At 43.7% G+C, this 26,392-nt stretch overlaps 1 protein-coding gene across 3 annotated transcripts in view; it reads right to left on the bottom strand.

Moving 5' to 3' along the window:
• The window catches only part of BASP1 (brain abundant membrane attached signal protein 1), a 56,181-nt gene that overhangs the window by 15,772 nt on the left and 14,017 nt on the right, over window positions 1–26,392 (bottom strand). The window contains exon 1 of one of the 3 annotated variants that reach the window (XM_019450756.2): window positions 11,314–11,428. The exons of the other annotated variants lie outside the window; for them this stretch is intronic. The gene's annotated coding sequence lies outside the window, so the exon portion shown is untranslated. Of the gene's footprint in view, window positions 1–11,313; window positions 11,429–26,392 lie in introns of those variants that run through there. 3 annotated transcript variants of the gene reach the window in all.

Genomic DNA, 26,392 nt, shown 5'->3' with positions numbered 1-26,392 from the left:
TGTGCACTTAAGAAGTGGTCCTTTCAAGAGTCTTGGCTGCGACATTCTAACATTTGACTCCATACGAATCACCTGTTCTTTTCGCCAATAAGGCTAGTAAGTGAACCACAACCAACCCACGAAATGCAAGCTAAGATCACTCCTGAACCACTCCTCCCGTCCACTACCGACCTGGGAAACTAATATGTCCTATGACTGCCACTAACTGAAAGCTCTCGAGACAGAATTAAACAAAGCCCAGGGAAAAACAAAACAGAACAGAACAAAACAAAACAACAACTTCCAGAAGCTGAGATATTCTGGGGGCTTACTGGTCAACTAGACAGATCATCCTAGGCTTGGGGCCGTAACAGATGCGCTCAATGTAGTCCCCTGGACAAAGTCTGACTAGTAGCCAGGGAGAAGGGAGGAGACCCGGCGGTGCAGGGAAAAACCCCAGTTTTATTTCCAGTATTTTCTATATCTAATCACGAAGGGCTGGTTCACACATTTTATGACCACTTAAAATTGCCACATATTGACATTTTAATGTACCTTGTTGTTCTGGCACCAATAGCAAATATAGTGGTATTTCCAGTCCTGCTGCTATCTCATAGTTTAATCATTTTCAAAGAAAACCGTTATATATATTTTGAGAGAGTGTGTGTGTGCCCGCACGTGAGCGGGGCAGAGAGGGAGACACAGAATCTGAAGCAGGCTTCAGGCTCCCAGCTGTCAGCCCCGAGCCCGACATGGGGCTTGAACTCACGCACCACGAGATCACGACCTGAGCCAAAACGCGATGCTCAACCAACTAAGCCAGGCAGGCGCCCCTACAGGTCCTTGATTTTTTAAGCAAAGCATTTGCCCTTTTTTCCCCCCTTGGTGCTATGCTTAGCGCAAAACAAAGAAGAGTTTCGGAAACATGGGCTGAATGAAGGAAGAACACATTGAATCCACAGGCAAACAGTAAAAGCTGTCTCTTTTCAAGAGGCTACCGCAATGGTGAGCTTAAATAACACAAGGTCACCTTTGATGTCACTCGTAACGCGGCCCCCCACTCTTACAGGTGGAGTAGATCTCCCAATATTTCTCATCCAAGCATTCCCTCTCCACACTTGCCTTCTTCAAGTTTGAGTCTCTTGGCCACTTAATGAGGCATTGAATAATAAGAAAACATTGAAGGTCTGAGTCCCGGAGTGCTGTGGGATTGAAAAACATAACTGAGGGGTATTTGTTCCCAACCGGGAACTCCTAAAGCAAGACTACGCCTTTTATCTCCACGCCCGCTATGGTAAAAATTCAATCCGTATCTCCTCACGGAATGAATGAATAGGAACGATTTCTAACTGAAACAACTGGAATTCAGGACCAACTTGCCCCTCGTGTCGACGTGATTCAAAATCTTTTTATTTGGTGAAATTGAAAAACAACGTGTCGAATAGTAGTGAAATTTGAGAACAGCGGAATCCCGAGAGGACCTTGTTAATGATGCAGACCAAGGGGTCTTTTTCCAGATTAACTCATGGCTCTAGCGTGGGTCCTAAGCATCGTATTTCTTAAGAAGCTAACGTGGTACAACTGAAGCCGGTGGCTCAGAGGACACTCACTGAGGAGTTTGCAGCCACACGGGAGTCGGCGAATGGTTTTGCCTCATCGATAAAAACTGAAACGTGAAAATTCCAAAGACCGGTATGATTATTAGGAGCCATGAAGCAGAAAACAGGCATAGAAGGACACCTAGCTGGGTCTAACCCCGAGGTAAGGGGGGACAGAACAGGGTGGCGTCAGCCCCAATAAAATCTCGTCACCTACGGGGCCATCTTTGAGTTCTCTCTGCTGTCACAATCACAAATACATTAGCATTATCGCGACTTCTCTCCCCCCCCACCTCCCTACCCCCCCTGCTCTCCCCCCCAGCCCCATCATTAGTGCCACTGTTTAGCCACAGAAGGGGCACCACGCGAGCAGTCTGCAGAGAAGAGGAAGGTTCCAGACCAAAGAGCAGTGTTATCAGCTGCAGAGAAGCCCCCCCCCCCCCCCCCCCCCCCACCGCACCTACATCAGGCCTTAGGTGGTCCTTTGTTACTGCAGCAACTTTTCACACTGGGGGGACACACAGCAGGGCTCTGTAAACTCCCTTCTTACAGAACCAAAGCTTCGATTGTTGCTTTGGGTTTATAACTCTCCCTGAGACAATATGCTTTTCCGGGAGCATCCATTTTATAGAATTAGACAACAGATTTTCCTCTTCTACTTCAAATGGAGCTTTGACGGCTGGCCGGTGAGTTTTGAGCCCCCATCCAATATACCCTGTGGGGAGAAAGCACTTGGGCAATGGGGTCAGCAGGCCCAGTTCGGCTGTGTGAACTTGGGCGGGGAAGTTCACCTCAGCAAACTCGGTCTCACCTACAAAAGAAAAAAAAAAGGCGGGGGGGGGGGGGGGGTAGGAACGAGGTTGTTAATAGCATTAACTGCAGTACTTGCACAAGAGAGAAAAGTTCAGCTCATGACACACAGTAGGTATTCAGGAAATTTTCATTCACCTTTCTTTAGCTCGTGAAGGAGAACACCGCAGGCCCCAAATGGAGTCATGTATGCTAGGCCAAGTCACCAAACCAGGGCTCAAGACCTAACCTACCTGCGGCTTCAACCTCCCCTTAGAAATGGAGGCTTACCTGAGCCAGTAAGGAATGTTCTCATCCGTGCGAATGAAGTAATCTGTCACCTGGGCCCCCTCTATGCCCCTGAGGAAGATGAAGTCATCCACAAAACAGGAGCCCCTTCTCTGCCCACTAAAGGAAGAGGACCTTGCCCGAAACAATCCTTTCTTTTCCGTTGCTGGTAACATCCTTGCCCTACCGGCCTTCCTACAAAAACCTTCCATTTTGTACAATTCCTGGGATCTCCCCTCTACTGGCTAGATGGGACGCTGCCTGATTCACGAATGGGTTGATAAAGCCAATTAGATCTCTAAACTTTACTCGATTAGATTTGTGTTTAGCAACCTGAAACCTTTTCTCAGCCCTGTTAGTAGGTAACTGGTGGTGACCTTGAATTTCAAGATTAGGTAAAATAGAGGGCGAATAAGTTACCGTATTCAAAACAGGCAAACAAATGGAAATTGATTCAATTACGATCAAAAATAATCATTTTCCTTCACATTTAAATCCTAAAGCCTGCAATACTCATCATATAATGAGTAGGTTTTAAGAGCAAGTGAATGTTACTAAATGTGCAAAATCTTACAATGATAAGAACAGACGCCTCGTGTTGACAAAAGATGAATGCCAACAGGGAACACCAAATGACTGAGGGAGCCCAATACGTATGGGAGAAAGTGCCAGAAAAAAAAAAATCAAACGGGAGAATGTGTCTTAAAATGTGCCTGAAAGCAACTTTGGGGAAGAGTATTTTCCAACTACATATCCACCTCCCTTGTTTTAGGTAGATCGGGAGGTTGTGGCAAAGGGCCATGCACAATACTCAGTTTTGCCCATCTTACCTGTTTGGAGTTCAGTAAAAGTTTTAAAATGGAAATATCAATAGTCCCTTTTCCTAGGAATATTTTATTGTCCATGTATAAAATAATACATTCAAACACAGAGTACAAGAAAGAGTTACCAGAAATCTTTCCTGGCTGTTAGTATAAAACTCAGGCAAGAAGTCGGCCATTTCTCTATTTTTTTTTTCCTATAGGCTTAGAAAAAGCAAGTTAAGAAAATAGATTACCCAAATCCGTGAGCAGTTTTCTTGGAATCAGGGAGCCACCAGGGAACGAGACATTGGATTCCAAGCCACACGAGTATCATCACAGTTGGGACTCGCCTGCTGACCAAGTGCTAAATATCATCCCAGCACGTGAACTTAAAACCGAGCACCTATTTAATGCGTCAGCAGTGTCCCTCTTGAGGGGTTCAAGCCATGCAAAACTCACCCCACTCTCCTTAGAAAAGGAACTAACATCATTAATTGCACATGATCGCGTGAACTGGAATCAACAACGTTCTGTTCAACTTGGGTTTCAATCTCTTTATGGCTGACGTGGAGAACAAAGGTAAAAGAAATGTAGAACAATTAAACTTCCTTACAACTGGCAACATTGACAAGGACTTGGGACCGGCAGAGTGACCTTCCTGCAGGAACTCAGGTGCCTGGAGGTTAACACTTGGTAAGGGCAAAGGGCAACCTTAGCTTGACATGAGCCTGACCTCCAGGATCCTGTACGGTTTCTTTAACATAATCCCATTTGGAAGCTTCCTTTATCTCTATCCCCTCAAGATATATGTTAGCAACTGGCCCACTGATACACATCTGAAGTGTCTCATGACTAAGGTTTTACTAGGCAAAAGTAAATGACTCCTCAAGGTCCTGGAAAAAATTCCCTAGAGACTTAAACTATCCCTAACCCCTTCCTTCCCAGCTTGAAAGTGTATAATCAGTCACTCCTCACAACTTTTTCCGCCCACGGGTCCTGTCCCCATGCTTTAACATCACCTTCGTGGCACTGAAGACATCTCAAGAATTCTTTCCTGTTTGCTCCCAGACCCCCAACATTTCACATCAATGGTCACTACTAGAGATTTATGTTAAACAAGCCGCTTTTTAATTCCCCAAGGCTTGGTCATTTCGTTTGTGCTCTTAAGTGACTACCACTGTATCCCTTAGGTCTATAACTTTTGGTCTTTGCACAGATGTACAATAATCATGTGTGGATTGGATTAGATTGTATTGAGGACTCAAATCCACTTCCACGTTTCTTTCGGAAACGCCACAAATGTCCAGGCACTGTCCCTGGTTGCCTCGGAACTCCCATCCATAGGTCCGTCAAAGTCTAGACCCCAGGAAGATTACACCTTGTCAATTGGTCAAAGGTAGCAAGCAGATAAATAGTAGCTGGGGGGGGGGGGGGGGGGCTGGATTCTGACAGTGTGGCTTAGGCAATTTTAACAAGTATACTACGATAAAAAGTCAATTATTTGGCAAGAGTTAGAGGAGAAAATACACAGTCAGCGGCCCACATCTTTCCTAATGAGGCTTTCTAGGCTCTCCTAGGGATGTCTTTCAAAGTTCTGGTGCACCATCTGAGATGCAGAACAGGGCGGGTTGTTAAGGCAAGGGTGGGAAGTCAGGCTGCTATCAGACAACTGATGATTCACTCAGTCTGACACAAATTCCTTCTGATGAACAGACCAAGGATCCTGTCTACACTCAACCCAAGTCTCCTACGTGGGTGTCTGGAGTTCCCCGTCTATAAGCCTACTCTGGTCTGGAGGACGGTGCTAAACAGAATGCACCATTGGCGGTGTGCGTCTTAAGCAATCTTTAGTTTTGACAGACGTGTTCGAGGAGAGGGGTACTGTCTTAATGAGAAAGTCAAAGGCACACATATTGTCCGCTTCAAACAGAAGGTGGGGACGATAGAGAAGACGTATTTGACGTGACAAAATCGACCCGATTTCACAAGCTGGCAAAACTCAGCCTCGGTCAAGATTCTGAGAGTTCCGCTACTCCTTCCTGTCACCAACCTTGCAGCCCCACAACTTCTGAACCTGCAACACGGAGAGCAGCGGGTTACAAGTCACATTTCCTGACTGACACTAGGCATGGGCGTGGGGTGAGGGATTAGAAAACACAGAGCAGCCTTGCACCGCCACGGTAACAGTCACCAGGTTCCAGGTGACTGTTAGGTATAAGGAGAATACAGAAGAAACGCTGGGAAGGGAATATTCACCTCTGACTCACGAGTCGGTTTCAATGGAGAAAATCCCAGCAGACTTACGACAGTATTAAGTGGGCAGATTAGTTTACTATGTCAAGAACGCGAGACCCAAAATTGATTCAGTCGAATCCAAGGGAAAGAGAATCTTTGTTAGGATGGCTTCCCCTAGCCCTGGTGACCGGACACTTGTCCCTCACATCTCTGGACCTGCAACGTTTTTCTGTAAAACAAAGGGACTGAGCCAGTTCGTCTCGAAAACGTGAGACGTCTAAGACACTAATTCGGTGAATACCAAGAGAGAAAAAATTTTCGTGTCCGGAATTACCGACGTGTTTGGAGCAACGGGTCCAAATAAATAAACATGTAAGTAGGAGCACTGCAGGTTAGAATAAATTACCGTGTACAACTTAAAAAAAAAAAAAAAAAAAAAAAAATCAAAGCTATGCCGTCAGTCAGTTGGAAGACAGTGAATTAAAATTTCCTAAGACCACCCATAAAAGAGGGGGCACCCATTAAAATAAAGACCAGTCGTCAGAACACCGTTACTTTATTTTATATGTGAAACAAAGACGTCTGGCATAGATGGTGTGTTAAGCTTTATCCACTCCACTTTTATATTGGAACCCCCATCTAATTTAAGCCTCAAATGTCTTAGGAATCAGTACCAGGCACGACATATAGGAGAAAGTCATGATTCTGGATCACATGACTCGCACTCTGCGACAACTCGGATGTGGGATTTGCGATTCTTCACCGAATGAAACTCTGAGAAATAATTGTCGTTCTTCAAAACTGTCACTGAGCTCTTCACTATTCACTGAAGATTCGTGGCAATGAACTCCCATTGAATTGAATGTTTTTATCAAACTACTTCATTTAACTGAGTCACACAGATTTATTCCACTTGTAACGCAGCTCTGAAAGGTAGACTATGCTGAGATCCAAACCATCCTCTATGGCAGGCACAACGGACTCTTTATTTAGAATTAGCGGAACTTGACTGTGATGTGTGATTACAGCGGACTCTCGGGATTCCCCAAACCCAGCCTTTCCGCTCCTCCAGTCACCGGAACTTTAAGAGAACTTTCGCACCAGGAGAAAATATTTTCTTTCCTATAAGTCATGAAGAGAGCCAAAGGTCAAACAGATACAGAATAGCACTCAAAGGCAATGAGCGTGCAGGTGCTCAAGGTGTATCCTGAACCATGCAATGCCTGCGATGAAAAGGAACACACAAAAGGCGAATTACAATTATTTTAGCAAACATTTGCTCTGTCTCTTACAACTCAATGAGAACCAACAGCTAGAAAGAACAGAGAATCTGCTTATGATTCTCCTACAAATTAATTATGCTCACTGGTCATAATCGGCACTTATTTGCACACAAAATACAAAGTCCTCTTGGTGTGTTCTTCTAGAAGAGATTGCCCTTAAAATCATCTAGGTGAAATTACTAAAAACTCTCCACTGCAGGACGAATACAGATTTGAACAGATTGTAAAACTACCAACAAGCCAACTCCACCTTACAAAGCTTTTCCATGATAGCTGTGTACGTCGGCATTATACAAAGAAAAAAACACTAGACGAAGTAACTAAGTTGAAGGATTTTTCTGTTCCTTGAAGACTCCTGAGGTGGTCTTCTTACCGCCCGGGAGTAAAATGCATGCAAATCTGCCAACAGTGTGAGGACCCACGACTCCTCTCATCCACAGATTCCAGTCTATACCAGTGTGGCTATCAGGATACACCCTGATGGTGATCAGAGCAACTCAGAAGTCTGTTTGCTGGTCAAGGTCCTCTGTGACTTAGGGGTTGACGTGGAAGCGACAGATGACGCTGAGACATTTGGAAGGACCTTGGTAACTCAGAATCCCATCAAGCCTACACACAGGAAAATAAAATAGAGAACAAAACGGGGACTCCAATTTCACCCTTTTCATTTGTCCTCTCAGAACGGTCATCACACTTATAAAAGATCGTTCTAGAGATAAGGTCAAGTTTAAGAACAAAATCAGCTACGTATTTTTCGAGGTCTGGAAACAAAGGGGAATAATTCACTACTTTCACAATTTTGTCAGATGATTTTACTTGTGGGCCTAAAAGCAGAAATTCTAGGGGCGCCTGGGTGGCTCAGTCGGTTAAGCGTCCGACTTCGGTCATGATCTCACGGCTCATGAGTTCGAGCCCCCCGTCGGGCTCTGTGCTGACAGCTCAGAGCCTGGAGCCTGTTTCAGATTCTGTATCTCTTTCTCTCTCTCTGACCCTCCCCCGTTCATGCTCTGTCTCTCTCTGTCTCAAAAGTAAATAAACGTTAAAAAAAATTTTTTTTTAAAAAGCAGAAATTCTAAAATTCACCTTTCTTCTAGAGCAGGGGCCAGCAAATGGGGCCACCCGCTTGCTTTTTCAAATAAAGTTTCATTAGAACACAGCCATGCCCATGGAGGAGGGCACTTGTTGGGATGAGCACTGGGTGTTGTATAGAAGTCAATTTGGCAATAAATTATATTAAAGAAAGAAAGATAAAAATAAAGAGACCTTCCATTTCTCACACATGACAAAAAGAAGAGTAGGAAATAAGGTGTTGGAAGCCGATGGTGTCAGATCTAAAGAGGATCCTTTAATGCTCATGCTATCGCCATGCTGGACGGGTTAGGGACTTCTGACTAGTCGCTTAGTCTTGAAGGGCCAAAGTCTTCTAATTTTCAAAATAAAGACGGTATATCCTCGTCTGGCGGCCGCATCCGGCGGTTTTTTGTTTGGTTATTTTTGTTCGTTCATTTTAAAAACGCCAATGAGCTACTTCGCATGGATAACATTAAGACAAACCATAAAGTTATATAGAATAAAGTTATATATATGTATACATAAATGGCTATTTTCAAAACAAAAAACAAAAAAACACAGCCATGCCCATTCATTGTCGCACCCCCTCTGTTCTCAGGCTGCAAAGCAGACTTGAGTAGTCGTGACAGAAATCACACGGCCGGCAGAGCCTAAAATGTTTGCTCTCTGGTCCCTTGAGGAAAAGTTGGCAGATTCCGGTCTAATCTAGTCTTAGATGAACATATTTAGCCAGTGCGAACAAGATAGTCCTTTTTTTTTTTTTTTTTTTAATTTTTAAATTTTGTTTTTAATTTTTCAGAAATTAAAAAAAAATTTTTTTTTAATTCTTTGAGAGCAAAGGGACTTGGGTTGTTAGCAACAGCACAGCTCTTACCAAGTCAAAATCTCCTGACAAGTCAACTTCTCAGGAGTCATGGTACTGAGGCACAAAATCCAGAGCAGAACCAATAAATGCGCTTGGTTTCCAAGCCAGGGATCTAATCCCTTTCTGCCCCATGGCAGGGAGTGAACTGCCGAACCTCGGCAAGCCTGCTTTTCATAAGCATAAAATGGGGATAATAACACCTTGATGTGAGAAAAGATTTATTCAGAGGATCTTTTAATGATGAAATGAGACCACGAGGACCTCAGTGCTTTTCTTGAGCTGGCGGCATAGTCTTGTGTGCCCTTCAGATTATATCACACCTAGCCTTTTCTGAAGTTAAAATGTTCATCTTTGTGATGCGTCCATTATATCAAACAACAGTCCAACGGTAAAAATGAAGCTAAAATAAAAACACACCTATTGCTTCCCTCTAATTTTCCACACACCTGTCTTTCTCACCTTTAAGCCTCAACCTAAGTTTATCTCTTCTTTCCGTGACTTCCTTCAAATGCTCATGGAGGCATCACCTTTGGTCCTCGTCAACTCAGCTGTCTTGCTTTTCCTGAGAGATTCACCCACGTGCACAGTCTCAAGAGCCTTCTGGAATGCTAAGGTTCCTTTGTCTAGTGTCTACAGCTTACCGACTATTATTTCCTGAGCTACAGACTCGAGCACACTGTGGTATACCACTGACCCAACACGGACATCCCTTGAGTACGTCAAACTCAAGATGTCCCCAAGTGAGCTCCTTACCACCTTTCCCACCTACCTGAATCTACTCCTCTTCTGTGTTCCCATCCAAGAGACTAAAACCATCCACCCACCCCCCACTGCCACGGCAGAAATATGGGGGGTTTTGTGGACCAACGCACACGACCACTATCACAACCGCTCTGGTATCCAATTACTTGTGTCCTTCTCCTATGTAAAATAAGTTCAACTCCTCTACTAAGTGCTGGCAAACAAAATATGATCTAAAAAGTGTTGTCCGTGCTTCTGAAGAAAGAGAGTTTGGCATTCCAGCCGCCATTTTGAACCACGAGGGCAGAAATCAACACTGAGAATGGAAGCTGAAAGACAGGACCCTGGTATCTTGAAAACACCACCGAACTACCACATCAGCTCTGGAGCCCATCGTTGGAATTTTATGTAAAAGAAAATTAAACTTCTCTCTCATTTAAGCCATTATAATTTTAAATTTTCTGTTTTATCTATGCAAAAAAAAAAAAAAAAATCTAAATCTAAGAGTAAATTTCTCAAACCCACTCCTTAAGTGCCAAAAATTCAGGTTAAAAATATCTCAACACATTTGGCAATAAATTATTCATAAGACTCCCTCCTCCCCATGACCATCTCTTAAACACATACATTTCTTAACAATTAGTGGTCAGAGTCTGGAATCACCCGAAAATAGCAAGCCTGCTCAATGAATTCACTCTGAAAAATAAATAGTAACAAAAATTAGGTTGATTCTTAATACTTACTGTAAAGTCAGTGCAGCTAAAAACAGACAAGTGAATCAAAAATACATCTCCTATAAAATACAAAGTTTCTATACAGAACAAAGTGACTTTTTATAGTCAAGTGGAACAAAAACCATCACATGGAAATTGGTGTATTTTAGTATGGATGGACCAAAGCACACCAGCAAGGGTCTTAGCAATAAGTAAAAGTAAAAGAGAACCCTTAAAAAACACATGCAAATGAGAAGCCTTAGGGATGGTCCAAAAAGAAAAAAAAAAAAAAAGAGAGAGAGCTCAAGTTGTGGGTTTCAGAAAAATTAAGGAAATAGGAAGGCACAAAGCCGGCAAAGAGGCAGAAATGTTAGCATGGGGGAAAAAAAGAGCCATTTATAGAAAACATGAGAAAGTCTACACTGAAGGTTTAAAAAGGTGAAGCAGCTGTGTGTCAAGTGATTTTTAAGTAGGGGTTAAAAAAAATGCTGGTGGGGGATGGGGAGGTGGGGGACAGCTCGGGGTTCCTGGGTGGCTCAGTCAGTTAAGCGTCCGGACTCTTGATTTGGGCTCAGGTCGTGATCTCACGGTTGTGGGATTGAGCCCACATCTGACTCCCAGCTCATCTGGCTCCCAGCTCGGAGCCTGCTTAGGATTCCCTCTCTGGCCCTCCCCCCCAACTCTCATTCTCAAAAGAAAGAAAGAAACACAAAAGAAAATGCTGGCAACTGCCTTACCACTGACCGAACAGGACTGAAAAGGTCTCATGGATCTAGTGACTGAATTTGGCTCTTCAAATTCCAGGCCGATTAATCACATCTATCTAGACTTTGGCCAGTGCCGCAGCTCAGGGGGGAGCGACCATGCAAAAGACCCCCAACACCGCAACCCAAGGAGATTAAAACTCCGACTTGCAGCCAGGCACACAGTAAGGGAGGAGCTTCTTACCTTTGGATTTGCTTCCGGCTGGAAAACCAGGCTTTGCCAGAGGGACGGCCGTGCCTCACCCAGGTCAGACCCACCCACCAGGAGGTTAGGCAATGCTAGGCCAGCGACAAGGACAGGCCCTGCGGACGTGGGACAAAGGTGTCAGCTCTCAAAGGCCCTGTAAAGTCTGCAAGGTTGAGATCTCAAGGAAAGAAAAATAAAGCCTCCAAAATTCAAAAGAGAGAGTTTAACGAATAAGTACGTAACTACTGCTATAGACTGAATGCTGATGCATCCCACCAAATTCCCATGTTGGAACCGAACCCTCAGGGTGACGGTATGCAGGGGCAGGGCCTTTGTGAGGTACGTGGGTGTTGGGTCATACGGGGGAAGCCTTGATGAAGGGAATCAGTGCTCTTTGCCAAAAGGCCCCAGAGAGTCCCCCCCCCCCCGCCCCCCACCGTGGGAGACAATGGTAAGAACACAGTCCCCTACCAACCAGGAAGAGGGCTCTCACCAGACACCCCATCTGTTGGTACCTTGATCCTGGACTTCCCCAGCGTCAAAGCTGAGTGAAATTAATATTTAGTGTTTAAGCCACTCACTCTAGGGTATTTTGTTAGGGCTGCCTGAACAGGCGAAGACAAATGTTCACAGTAATAGTTACGCCATCAAGCCTCCACAGATCGACACACACAGATTTATAGTTCATGCAAAGCGTATTTAATTTGAGGTGTGAACATGTTTAAAGTTTCATACGATGTGGTATAGGCCCTCCGTAATTAAGAGATGCTGGGACTTGTGCAATGGTGGTGTGTGATTAGAAAAAAAGGTAATCGAGGAGCCCTAACACCGTACATAAAAGCACTCTGAAAGCTACAAAAAAGGCACAATTGCAACGCGGCGTGTATTTTTATCAAGATGGGAGGGTGTTGAGCCGTCCAGTGCCCCCTTGTTTAATGGTAGGCAACCATAAACACGCTCGTTGTAGGAAGCTGTGCCATACTATGGGCTGGAAGTAGCTCACGTCCCACAGTGGAAAACACATTGCCTCCTTCCTTCTGAGTTTGAAAGGACACCTCAGTGACAGAGCTTGGTCAACGTCTCAGGTTGGTTTTATTCATCCTCAAGTGTACGTAACGAGAATGTTCAGCCAGAGAATAAACATCGCACTGTCCGTGCGGTAACGATCACCCAAACACCGCCATATCCCACGGTCACATTCAACTGCCTCCGGAGCAGATATTGTTTAACGATTCCGCTTACGTGACCCTTCCCCCCATGTAGATTCACACCGCGGGAGGCCACTATAGAATTAATGCCACAGATGCACCGGAAGTTCAACGCTTTGTCGCCTTACCACACACAGCAACAGCACATGATAAAAAAAATAATATAATAATAACAAGCTTTTAATTTAAGTATGGTATGGCTGGGGTGCCTGGGTGATTCAGGCGGCTGGGCATCCAACTCTTGATTTTGGCTCAGGTCATGACCTCACAGTCATGAGATCGAGCCCCCAGTTGGGCTCTGCACTGAGTGTGGACCCTGCTTGGGATTTTATCTCTCTCTCTCCCTCTGCCCTCCCCCCATCCCCACTTGCACACACAAGTGGAAGTCTCTCTCTCGAAAGAAATAGGTAAATAAAATATGGCATCACTGTTTTCACTTCAACGGATTCAGTTCACAACAGAGGCTGCTCTCATAGGCACAATTATCGGTCATTGTCTCCAGGTAACAAACACGAGATACGAACGTGGTCTTTTCATCCCACGAGTTTACAAACAGTGGCTAAATTTGTGTGTGTGTCAGAGAGACTGTTGCGTTTATAGCTGAGGTGAGAATTCTAGCCCTAGGACTGCACACAACCATCTAAAAGATATTTACCAGAATATTATTTTCATTTATTTTTAGTGAGTTCAACATCCAAGGTGGCGTTTAAACTCATGACCCCAAGATCAAGGCTCATGTGCTCTACTGACTGAGCCAGCCAGGCGCCCCATATTTACCAGAATATTAACCAGCATGAAACCATCCGTTCACTCCCCCAGGTCTGGAATATCTCAGATCGGTTTGAACAGAAATAATCACAAGCAACTGAGAACAAGACACAGGCAGACCCATGACCCCGGGGTACTAGCCAGCCCATGCCTAAGAAAGCTCCACGGTGGCCCAGATGCAGAGATTCACAATTTCTCTGATCACTAATGCCCTTGCCCCAGGAAACAGTGGGGCACTGTTAAAGAGACCACAAAAATGCTAAATATTTTCCAAATCCTCTGCAGCACATTTATCCCTTGATTCTTTTAACACAAAGTCTACCAATTCTTTTAAGTTAAATCTGGGACATATGACGTGCCAGAGGATTTAGACAGCCATTCTCACATACTCCGTCCCTGCCGCTGTCTTATACGGAAAGAGATACAATTTCTTAAAGTTGACTGAGGAGTTATTCCACCAAAGGCCAGCTTAAGTGCTGGGCCAGGAACTTTAGAGGCCACGTCAAAGTTGATTCCCAACCACAGGTACCTTTTGAAGAAGGAACACTCCAGATAAGAGTTACAACTGACAAACCAAAGCATATGGAACACACATCCAGTGGGCAGTCCGGTATTCAACGGACTTCTTCCGTCGTTGAATTGAAGACACAGTAACATTTAGGTTTTTTAATCCTCTGCACCAAATAAAAACATTATCATCACTCAGCCATACGTACGAAGTCAGGATCCACATCTTTCAGAGTGCCAATGGACTCTATTCAGTCCGAGGGGCTCTGGGTCAAAGCCTCTCAGATTCGTGTTCAGAACTTTAATCCGAGGAAGAACCCAACACTCACTGAAATGACTTTCATAAGGTGATACAAGATGACTGATAGAAGATTAGGTGCTTCTCCTCAACGGTCACAGCCAGAGTTCAGATCTCCAGAGATCCAGAGGGAGCAAGAATGCAATGTTGAAAAAGATCTCTCATGGAAGGGTTTGTAAAGCAAATTGGGGAAATGGCCAGTTGGGGAATGAGGCCCCTCTTTCTCACTGGCCCCCTACTGCCATCACGGGGGCTCAGTTTTCAACCTAGTTTTCAGGGTTGTCGTGGCCCCTGTGATCTAGAATTTCCAGCTTCCCAAAGGTCTTTCATGGGGAGGGCTCTATTCTTGTCAACACAATGGAGAACGTCCTCTGAAGAGTTGAAGCCAATTCTCAAAGCTGGGACAAGTTGTGGCCATCATTTCTGGCTGAAAGACCCTCTCCAAATACCTTTGAGTACAATGGGACTCTACTATGAAGCCCTCTCCAAGAATTCTAGAAAGATTTTAGAAAACCTGTATCCCCTTCCTTAGACTCTTCCTGACATTTATTTCTCTATCCACACATTTCACTGATACAATTCAACCTATCCTAATTCACTACACTTCCCAGTTTTACGTTTTGACTCTACGAAAGCAAATACACAAGCTTGAGCATCATACGCCCATCACTCTGAATCCTGCCGCTTCCAAATAATCCATCCTGATGCTGGCTGAGCTACCCTACACAATTAATTTCTCTCCTTTTTTTTCCTTCCCTCACCCTTTTCTTTATTTTTGTCTTTCCCACCCCAGCAAGTTTTCTCTGTGTTTTTCTAATAGTAAAGACTGAGGAGATTCTCTACCTAGAGAGAGAAAGAAAGAGAAAAAAGTGACGTAATTTTCTGTGCAGTGCCTAGTAATTTCTAAAAGCCTATAAAATTAGTTTTTTTATCATCAATCTCAGAATTCCATACATTAAATCGCTGAGGTGAGAATGTTTACCAAAACAATGGAATTACTCATAGAGGCAAAGTGGTATTTATAGATTTGTATAGATGTATACACAAAACATCATATATCTAACATTTAAATGTAGCACTTATGCAATGTCTCTTAACAATGAGAATAGAATAGGGAGGCCAGACGGTATTAATGGAAAAACTCCAGGGAGAAGAAATAGCATCAACAATGACAAAAGACACTTTATCTTCAAAGTGAGAGCAAAACACAATGTTTTGAAAACTAAAGTTTAACTGTAAAATAACTTTAGCATTTTTTAAATATTAAATGTGAAAAAAACTTAACAAAATGTAGCTGATAGCCACCACAGGGGAAAATGTCTTATTTCAACATTGGCACTTAAGTATGTTTGAAAAAAACTGTAATTAAGGTACCTTCAATGTACTTCGGCGCAAAAATATATCCAATGACGTATTTCCACTAAGCTGTACTTAGGTTAAAATCTCACTTTAGGATCTGACGGTGCATTCGATCGTAGTGTCTGTGCGGGTATCTCGGAGTCCTCCTACCTTGACTTCCCACCTCCCTAAAATAGGGGTTGAAGAGGCAAGTCCCAGGATTCGATGTCAGACCCCCGCGTGGCAAGAGTTACTAACTACAACACAGGTCCCCAGGTATCCGTGGATAATGTACTCCCAAGCCAGAATGTGTTCTCCCAACATGACGACCCTCTTACATTTTATTCACATTGAAAGCTCAGTACAATTTTCACCTATACACACAAAGCAAACAGTCGCGACAGCTCTACCAAATGTGCTCTGAAGTTAAAGCAGATGACTCATAAGCATAAATCCAATTATATATTATCACGAATTAAATTACTAGTTAAACACACACACACACACACACACACACACACACACACTATGATGGACCAACCTTCCACCTAATTATTCTGTCCTGCAGACCCTGGGAATGTGTAATGTACATATTCTCAATCTTTTTTAATGTTGATTTATTTTTGAGAGAGAGAGAGAGAGAGAGAGACAGAGTGTGAGTGGGGGAGGGGCAGAAAGAGAGGGAGACACAGAACCGCAAGCAGGCTCCAGGCTCCGAGCTGTCAGCACAGAGCCTGACACGGGGCTCGAACCCACAAGCTGTGAGATCATGACCTGAGCCGAAGTTGGACGCTTACCTGACTGAGCCACCCAGGCGCCCCAGTAATGTACATATGCTTATCAAGAAGGCATATATTGGCAATATTTAACATGTAGATTCCCACAGAGTAGGAACCGATATTCTACTATTTGAGAACCTAAAATTTCAATTAGAAATCTTGAACCCTGTTTTTACAGTTTATGGTGTCAATATATATTTGCAAAGAACGAACTCTAGCTGATTTCGCATCGTCCCCAGCACATACTGCACTAGAGAATAGGTGCCTGATGAACGTTCTGGCAAGAGCTCTACTGCTTGGTTTTCGGTTGGCAGTAGATGAATATTCCTTGAAGAGATACAAGGTGCAGGACGCTGGAAACAGAGCCAGGCAGAGAACGCCTGGGGGCTGGTAGCACAAAGCTGCCATAAGCCAATAAGGGAGATAGTTAAGAGTTACAGAGTCACACACCAAATAATTACAATTTGTCAAAAATGCTCTAAGGAAATGAAGATCTAGATAAGACAGGGAAGGGAATGATGGAAAAGACCACCCCTTCCTTCTTTTTTCTTTTTTTTAGTTTTTTAAAATATAATTTATTGTCAAATTGGCCTCCATACCACACCAGGGCTCATCCCAACAAGTGCCCTCCTCCCTGCCCACACTCACTTTCCCCTCTCCCTCACCCCCATCTGCCCTTACTTAGTTTGTTCTCAGTCCTTAGGAGTCTCTTAGGGTTTGCCTCCCTCCTTCTCTGTAACTTTTTATTTTTTAAGATTTACAGCCAATTAGTTAGCATCTAGTGCAACAACGATTTCAGGAGCAGATTCCTTAGTGCCCCTCACCCATTTAGCCCATCCCCCCCCCCCAACCCCTCCAGCAACCCTCAGTTTGTTCTCCATATTTAAGAGTCTCTTCTGTTTTGTCCCCCTCCCTGGTTTTATGTTATTTTTTGTTTCCCTTCCCTTATGTTCATCTGTTTTGTCTCTCAAAGTCCTCATAGGAGTGAAGTCATATGATTTTTGTCTTTCTCTGACTGACGAATTTTGCGTAGCATCATACCCTCCCAGTTCCATCCACGTAGTTGCAAATGGCAAGATTCCATTCTTTTTGATTGCCGAGTAATACTCCATTGTGTATATATACCACATCTTCTTTATCCATTCATCCATCCATGGACATTTGGGCTCTTTCCATACTTTGGCTACTGTTGATCGTGCCGCCATAAACATGGGGGTGCGTGTGCCCCTTCGAAACAGCACACCTGTATCCCGTGGATAAATGCCTAGTGGTGCAATTGCTGGGTCGTAGGGTAGTTCTAGTTTTAGTTTTTTGAGGCACCTCCATCCTGTTTTCCAGAGTGGCTGCACCAGCTTGCATTCCCACCACCCCTTCCTTCTTCAGGTGTGTTCCCTGCCTGGCTGATCCTTACAATAACGAGAAGCAGACCTCTTTCATGTCAAATTAGACACAAAAGGAATGGAAGCTAAGAAGGTTGGAGGAACTGGATCCAGCCAATGTGGACATAAATAAGGTGTGAAATGAGGATTTAAGTCCAGGTGCATCTATCATGACACCCTTTCCATAAAATGTTGCAAAATAACCGCTGAGAAAATGAATTGTGGGGCGCCTGGCTGGCTCAGTTGGTTAAGCATCCGACTTTGGCTCAGGTCAGATCTCACAGGTCGTGGGTTCGAGCCCTGCCTCAGAGCCTGGAGCCTGCGTCGGATTCCGTGTCTCCCGCTCTCTCCGCCCCTCGCCCGCTCTGGTTACCAGTAAAACGGATTCTGAACAAGTACCAATTCACAGATTCAGGGGGAACCCAGACTAAAACAGTTTTGTCTCCCTGATTGAAGGTTGTATTTTCAACCATAAAAGGACATTATAAGATGCAAATATGCCACACATATCTGCAATCCGAACAGGGCCTTAATGAGGATCAGCCTTGCGTCGCAAGGCCTTGGAAGGGAGACAAATGAAGCTATAATTTAGATGGATAGCCTGGGCTGTCTGAACATGCCCTTCGGGACACCAACGCCCATCCCAAGAGGCGTGTGGGGTCAACAGCTATCACCAAATATACGGCCTTCTGTTACATGTACCAACACTGACCTATCTATGTGGACCCTGAATTTGGTGGCTTCAAAAATCGTTTATCAAGAGAAAATGAGAGGACTTATCATGCATGCCATACCTTCTTCCGGAAAGAGCTAAAGGCAATGTGTGATATTCAGACAAGTATCGATGGGTTACCCGGGTAAGGGGTTGCATGGTTTTATCCACCAACACATTTGTATATTCTGTTGGATGAAGACAACTTCACTGGCTTCTTTTAAAAAAAAAAAATTTTTTTAAGTTTATTTTTGAAGAGAGAATGGGCACAAGTGGGGTAAGGGCAGAGAGAGAGAGGGAGAGAGAGAGAATCCCAAGCAGGCTCCACAACGTCAGTTACGGCACCCGACGCAGGGCTCAAATGGACAAACCGTGCGATCATGACCTGAGCTAAAACCAAGAGTCAGACACGTAACTGACTGAGCCACCCAGGTTCCCCTTCCTCGGCTTCTTCTATGGCTAAGAGAGCAAGCACCAAACCCAGTCCTCCTTTCCTAGGCATTTATCAGAACTGGACAGTCCTCATTTCAGGGGACACATACTTAAAAGTTTACCAAAGATAACCGAAGTCCAACAGAAAGCTGGTGATGAAGAGTTTACGCTCCAACAGAAATTTCCACATACTCTTCGAGAAGTCACTGTCACAGCAATATTTGAATGCAGTTCATAATGAGTCACGTTTCCATCGCAATATCGTGTATGCCACACTTCAGATATTCATCAGAAATGGCCAACAGTTCCTGGTGCTAGAAAAGAGGATGACAAACTGGAGACAGTGTGAGGCAGGCAGAGAGATGGCAGGGGCGAAGAGGAAAAGGTGAGCCGAGGTCGGATAGGAAATGGCTGTGACTCCCCTCCGGCACATTCCGAGGAGACCACGTGGGGCCCAGGCAGGCATTTTCAACTCCTCGCTTTCAAGGGTGCCATAGAAAACCCCTGACCACAGAGCATCAAATGCTCAACACAGAATCTTAAAAGGTTTCTGCGCACCGTTCTGAAGCCTGACATTCATGTCCATTAACACCTAACCACACGTTTCATCAAATAAACATCAAATTATTCCCAAGATAAACATCGGTAGGTGTTAGTTGAAAGGGAAAGATGGGAGGCTCCAGCGTCTTCAGTTGCTTTGAAGTTTTATTTTGGCTTCCATAAAAACCTGGAGAGCCAGCTAGGTAAATCACGTTGGTTGAAAACAGTGATCACTTTTCCTGTATAAGAAAGTTGGAACATGGAGAAGAACCAAATGAATGTTAAGATTTTATGGAGAAGGAAAAGTCCAGTGCTGTTATTTAAAAAAAAAAAAAAAAAAAAAAAAGATTTCAATAAAGAGAAAAAAGAAAGGCACCTAGACCATAGAATACGTATAATCACAAAAAAATTTTAAGTCAAAAACCAAATAAAGTGTCAACGGAAGCACCCAACTGCAAAGACAAGGACCCCCCACAAATAAGCATTTACGTAACTAAACAGTCTCTTCTCACACACACATCGTGTTGTGCATGGGTTTGGAGACACGCATGCTGACTTTAGAAAGTAACACCAGGGGACACCTCGCAAGAGTTAAGTGACAGAATCCTCACTGAAATACTTCCTTCCCCCAGGTCCACACCTGTGACGTCCGCAAGTTCAACCACAGGCTTCGGCAGTTTTCCTTCTCCATAACGAAAGCTATCCAAGTCACCAATGTTAAGACCTTTAGTTTTAATTCAGAAAACCCTTCCAGATGAGCTCACGGAAGGTTCTTCGTGTCCGTAATCAGACAGCCTTATCAGTCTTTGTTACAACACTTCCGACGCAGAATACTTGGGTGTTTACTGCAGTGTGGGCTGGGAGATTCCATGAACAAACTTTCAAGGTACACAGAAAAATTTCAGCTTTTTGAAGATTTCAGGGGAACTACATGTAACACAGCAGTTTTTCTGATTCACAGAATTGTGATTTATTTATATCAAGACGGGGTGTTACGGATTTTTCTTAAAATATGATCTAATTAAAAGTATGCATTATTCACCACATTTGAACTACTACTCAACTTTTACATATCGGAGTCTGTGAAGACTTAATATAAATCTTTAATTCCTATTATTTTTTTTTTTTAATAATGACATGAAAATTAAACCTGTAAGACAGAATCTATTTCAGAGTATATTCAGGAGTCATAAGAAGTCATTTTTGCTTTTCTTCCCCAAGGCAGAATAATCCCAAGGATTAATACATTGATTCACATGGAGGAAATACTCTGGACCACCTACTGTCTGAAGCTCTAGGAAAACCACAAGTAAGCAGACAGGGCTCCCACGTCCTGTGAAGTTGAGAAATAATCACTTGTCAATCAGCCATTAGAGATTACAAGGTAGTAAAAATCAGACTGGAAACTAAAGGCTCGAGGAATGAGAAAATAATTGGTTACCAACCTTGCCCTACGTTTGTTAAGATATAAAAAAAAAAAAAAAAAAAATCACGTTCAAGAGTCTCAGCTACTTCTGTAAACTATTGGCAACTTAGGAGTCAAGAGAAAGCAACACATTAGGGCAAAAGGGCCTAGATATGGAGGGAAATATCATTCTTATAACAAAACATGAACAGAAAAATGATCTGATATGAACAGCACTGCAAACTTACCCAATCCACGAAGAAACTCTGGAAATTAACATTTTCCAAAGTAGATGTTATCAAAACAAAAGGTTTTCTTTGTGTAGAGATACCCCTTTTCATCATATGCCACATGTAATTTCAGAGTCATTTTCGATGCGGTCCCCCCCCCCCCCCCAACTTGTCTTCCTAGAGATCACATCTCTCTCTGGAACGAAGGACAAACAGCACTTATACTCTGGATTCAAGAAGTTAGCATCGCCAAAATACAGATTTGCTGGGTCCTACGAACCAGCGTGAGTTTTTCTTAGAATCTTGAACGTGGGAGCAACAGTAGTCCTTCCCTCATTCTCTCAAGAGGACTATCCTGTCCCTGCTGCAAGGCTGGCAGGAGAGGGCACCTGCTGGGGACATTTCCCCAAGAGGTCCTTCAGTGACCGTATGCTAGAGATATAAAGTATATTCTTCCTGTGTTTTAAGAACTATTTTTGGAAGGCTTTTCCTTCCATTTTTAATCCTTAAAGTACTTGGTTTTTGATGGGAATGTAAGATATCTGAACGTCTTCTCTATCTGGTAATTAAGACCTTTAAATGAAACAAAATCAATCCCGAAATTCATATTCTCAAAAGTGATAGTCACATAACTCGTTAAATGGTAACCAATTGAGCCCGGAATATCTCACGTGGTGTGGTCAGGTGAAGGAGGTGGGTCAAGTGACATACAGTAGGACAGAGAAAGGACAGAAGTAATGACCGAGGGGTGCCTGGGTGGCTCAGTCAAGTTAAGCGTCCGACTTTTGATTTTGGCTCAAGTCATGATCCCAGGGTTCATGGGTTCAAGGCCCACATTGGGCTGTGCTGACAGCACATTCACATTCTCATTCTCATTCTCTCTCTCTCTCTCTCTCTCATAAATAAATAAATAAATAAATAAATAAATAAATAAATAAATATTAAAAAAAAAAGTAATGATTCATCCGTGTAGTTAATTTAATGGCTATCTTCTGGCCAGTGTCTCTACCCCCCACATCTACAGACCAACACTTGTCTCATTCTAATTACTGGTGCACCTCTTTGCCTTCATCAACTGTGAGCTCCTTAAAGGAAGGAAACCGGTCTTTGCATCTCCCAGCTCATCCAATTAACAAACATTAATCCTGCAAGAGTTTAATGTGGTTTTGCCTTTTCCCACGTTGCATTTGACAGAGCAGAAAAATCCCACACGGGCTGCTCATCTGGACTGCCGTTAAAAAGCTTGGTCTTGGGGCGCCTGGGTGGCTCAGTCGGTTGAGTGTCCGGCCTCCACTCAGGTCACGGTCTCACGGTTTGGGAGTTCGAGCCCCACGTTGGGCTCTGTGCCCGGAGCCTGCTTCGGATTCTGTGTGTGTCTCTCTCTCCTTCTGCCCCTCCCCCACTCCTGCTCGCTCGCTCTCTCTCTCTCTCTCTCTCTCTCCTTCAAAAATAAACAGCCATTAAAAAAAAAATTAAATAAAGGATAAATTCATCGCAAAAGCATTAGCTATATCTTTTAGCTGCATTGTTTTCTTCTTTTTTTTTACTTCTGGCTGCAAATATGTGAGGGTACATCATGTGCATCTGCCCCAGTAACATATTTATAAAACAGAAATAGGACAATCTTCACAACTGAAGAGGGGGAGGCGAGGCCTACACCCACAACAGCAGAAGACTGAGGGCCACATGCATGTTCCCTGGAGTTCAAAGACTTGATGGAATCCAAACATCTACAGCAATACTGCTGACTTCCTTCACGCGAGTCACATCAGAGGGTTTAAGAAAAAATACAGGATGAAAAATATCATCAAGTAAACTGCTTGGAAATACACATCAAAAGGCGTATCGATCATCCAGTCTGTGTCGTGAATTCCTGCCCCACCATCCCTACGCTGTCATTCCAGCTAATTACATATTCCAAGGACAGAACCTGCAACCTGGCCTGGGCTTCCGAAGAGAACGTGAAGTTAGGGAGACTTAACAGTGTGCATCAGATAAAAAAGTACCCGCAAAGAGTTGGCCCTGCTCTTTCTGGTCTGCTAACCGATTTAAATCAAACTGGCTCGACCCTATGAGCTAGAGCTGTCCTCTCCCTTTCCCTGATGGCTGGCTCCTTTAGATGGATAAGGAGTGCCGTTCTGTACGCAGGGGTGAGGGGCATTGCGGGGAGGAGCTCACAGCTGCAGACAATGCTGCTGGCTGATCCATAACCTGAATTTATTTAAAATGAGACCATTCTCGGGGCGCCTGGGTGGCTCAGTGGGTTAAGCATCCGACTCTGGATTTCAGCTCAGGTCATGATCTCAGGGTCATGGGATCCAGCCCTGCGATGGGCTCCACACTGAGCTTGGAACTTGCTTCTGATTCTTTCTCTCTCTCTCTCTCTCTCCCTCCCTCCCCCTCTCTCTGCCCCTCCCCTGCATGCATACGAGCTCGCGCGCTCTCTCTCTCTCTCTCAAAAACAGAAGTTTAAAATGAGATAATTTCAAGATGAAATATTGATCTCATAGTATAAGTAGCAAGTGTTTAGGGTGTAAATCATGTAGGTGATACGTCTCCTCTCCCAGCTCAGCTCACAAATGTAGGCAACAAAGACAGTCATCAACTCAACGGTAACTACACTTTTAATATGTTAGAAAAAAACCTACTACAATAAAAATTTTGCAAGTAAAATATCAATATCTAGGAACATTTTTAGAATGAGCAAATTGTATTGTCAGATAGTTGCCTGAAACCCTGCATCATTGTTCCCTAAATACAGTTTGCTTTGGAAATCCATTTTGCGTCGTTATAAAAAACTACAAACGTTGTCTTTTAATTTAGTGAGAGTCCCATGAAGAAGAGTCAGTTTTAGGAAACTAGACACAGATCCGTGAGAGATCTCAGACTCGACAGGAGGGTTTTTAACTCTCTAACCATCTCAGTTCAAAGTAAAGCATGACGCTCAGGGAGGAGACAGTGACAGTTGAACGCTGGCCATCGAGGAGTGTATGAAATGAGGAGAGAGGGGGAGTAAATCACAAATGCTGTCTTAATTGTGTACCCCCAACCCCTAAAGGAAACACCATGATGTTGGCTAAAGGTTCTTTGCCAGCTGGTTCCTGGACATGAAGGTAAAATAAATTAACATTCTGGCATATGCCTTATGGCCCTGAAACATGCCCGTCTGTGCATCCGGCCCTTTACTGGACCACAGGTTGTGAGCTAGAAACTGACATCCAATGATGAATGAAGCAAGGTCCTGGCTTGGCAGAATGCACGCGTTAGAATGAGTAGTTACAGCACAGAACCAGGGCTAAACTCATTTTTATTTGTTATCATCAACTAATGTGTAAAGATTTAAAACTGCACGCTCCTCTGGGGGCCTAACACATGACACTTCCCAAAGGCGGTTATGAAAATGGATTAGTCAAGCTGTTCAATAATGATGGATCCACTGCAAACCCTCGATATTCAGTGACTTGGAGGAAGGGATGAGAAATGTACCTGTAATGAGCCCCAGCTTCCACTCACTGTGGTTTATTTCTGAAAAGATTCCATAACAGAATACTATTTGTTTCCCACAAATAACACAGTTTCATTCTTCCTCGGAGGCTCTACCTAGGGAGGAAGCTTAGATGCACAAGCCATTAGGACTAATTATTCGTAATGTCTCAGGGCTTTAGAACAATTACTACTAAAGTTACTGCCTGGAAACAGAATAATTACACTAATTGGAGTTCATCAGATATTCATCTTCATAGTAAGCACAACAGATGAGGGGAAATTTACAGTGTCCATAAATGGAAGTCATTTCAACTACCAAAGGTGATTTTCAGAAGACACGGGCCCTCCATATAATGTACGGTAGGCAACCTCGTCCACTGCACAAATGCGGAGGGCTAGGTTATGTATCAGAACTGTCACAGAGCACTGGTATGGGTCAACAAAACCAGTACACTCCCGCCTTCTGGTCTTTTCATCGAGAGGGGTGGAAGCATGAAATAATGCCCTCAATTTTGATAAATGCAAAAATACAAAAATGCTAAGGGCTGCAAGAGGTGTGGGGACAGACAGGAAAGGCATCTCTGTGAAAGTGGTAACTGAAGACTACTTGGGCGGTGGGAGAAAGTATATTCCAGGCAGAAGGAACAGCAGGCCAGGGCCTGCACACAGCACTAAGAGAACGGAAAGGCGGGCCATGTGGCTGGAGAACAGAGGGTAGATGAGAGAGGACGAAGGAGTTTAAACGGGAAACTAGGGCAGGAACTTGCAGATCAGTAGGATTTTCATATTTTATTGTCGGTGGACCAGAAAATCATGATATAAAGTCTTAGGCAGAGGGATGTCATGCTCAGATATACAAGAGTATTAGGGCGGTAATCAAGGAGAGGGATAGAAGCTTCTATGAGGTTCATGGCTTAGAGTAGAGGGCGATGAACATAGTGAGATAACGACAAGGTACACCGGTCACCAGAAAGAGCCCAGTTTTCCAGAATGAGTGGAAAAAGGTGATGCTGACCAAGAAAGTGAGCCACTAAATGCGAACCGTGGACATTAGCTTGAAAATAAATGTTGCATAGGGACGCCTGCGTGGCTCAGTTGGTTAAGTGGCCAACTTCGGCTCAGGTCATGATCTCGCAGTCCGTGAGTTCGAGCCCTGCATCGGGCTCTGTGCTGACAGCTCAGAATCTGGAGCCTGCTTCTGTTTCTGTGTCTCCCTCTCTCTCTGCCCCTCCCCCATTCGCACTCTGTCTCTCTCTCTGCCTTTCAAAAATGAATACATGTTAAAAAAAAATTTAAAAAAAAGAAAATAGATGTTGCATATTAAAATTAAAAATTCTATTACTTACAGCAATTTTATGCAGAAAGTAATTTACCACTTATAATCCTTTATAAAAATATTAAATAGTACCAACTCTCAATTATTTTAGGACCTGTGGTTTATCTGGTGTAGTAACACTGAACTGTTATACTCAATTTAGTGGTGGATCAACGAGGTAATATTTTATTGCTGCCGTTAACACAACATGACATGACCTGAAAGTTGAAACAGAAAAGGCGGTAGCTGAACTACTTGATGGGACACCCTCAAAAGTTGCAAAATTGGTTTTTTAGAAAGAGTCTCTCAAAAGCGTTAAGCATAGGCATATACCCACAGGCACATGTGTTGAAAATGCCCCTCAAGAAAATCCCTTAAGTATCACTACTTGTTTTATTGCTTGGAGAGACCCCGAAATGTATTAGGCTTGATGTCTGCAGTCATCAAAGACGTCATATGATTCCTGACACTTGCTACTTTCCATTCCCCAGGGTCCCACTATAAGGCAAACTTTCCAGCAAAACTCTAATGGCCCCGCCCACACTTGCCTTTGTTAAAACTCCCATCTCCTAAGGTCTCCATCCATCAAAACCTGCCCCTTGGTGACACTGTGTGTGGTGAATTCCTACCAATAAGCCTTGATGCTAGTGGGGGATTTTCAACTAGCCTAGGCATCCCG

The sequence above is a fragment of the Panthera pardus genome, unplaced genomic scaffold (genome assembly GCF_024362965.1).
Source record: "Panthera pardus isolate Hobbes unplaced genomic scaffold, ASM2436296v1 HiC_scaffold_2, whole genome shotgun sequence".
Classification (NCBI taxonomy): domain Eukaryota; kingdom Metazoa; phylum Chordata; class Mammalia; order Carnivora; family Felidae; genus Panthera; species Panthera pardus.
This window is presented reverse-complemented; position numbering and strand designations above follow the sequence as displayed.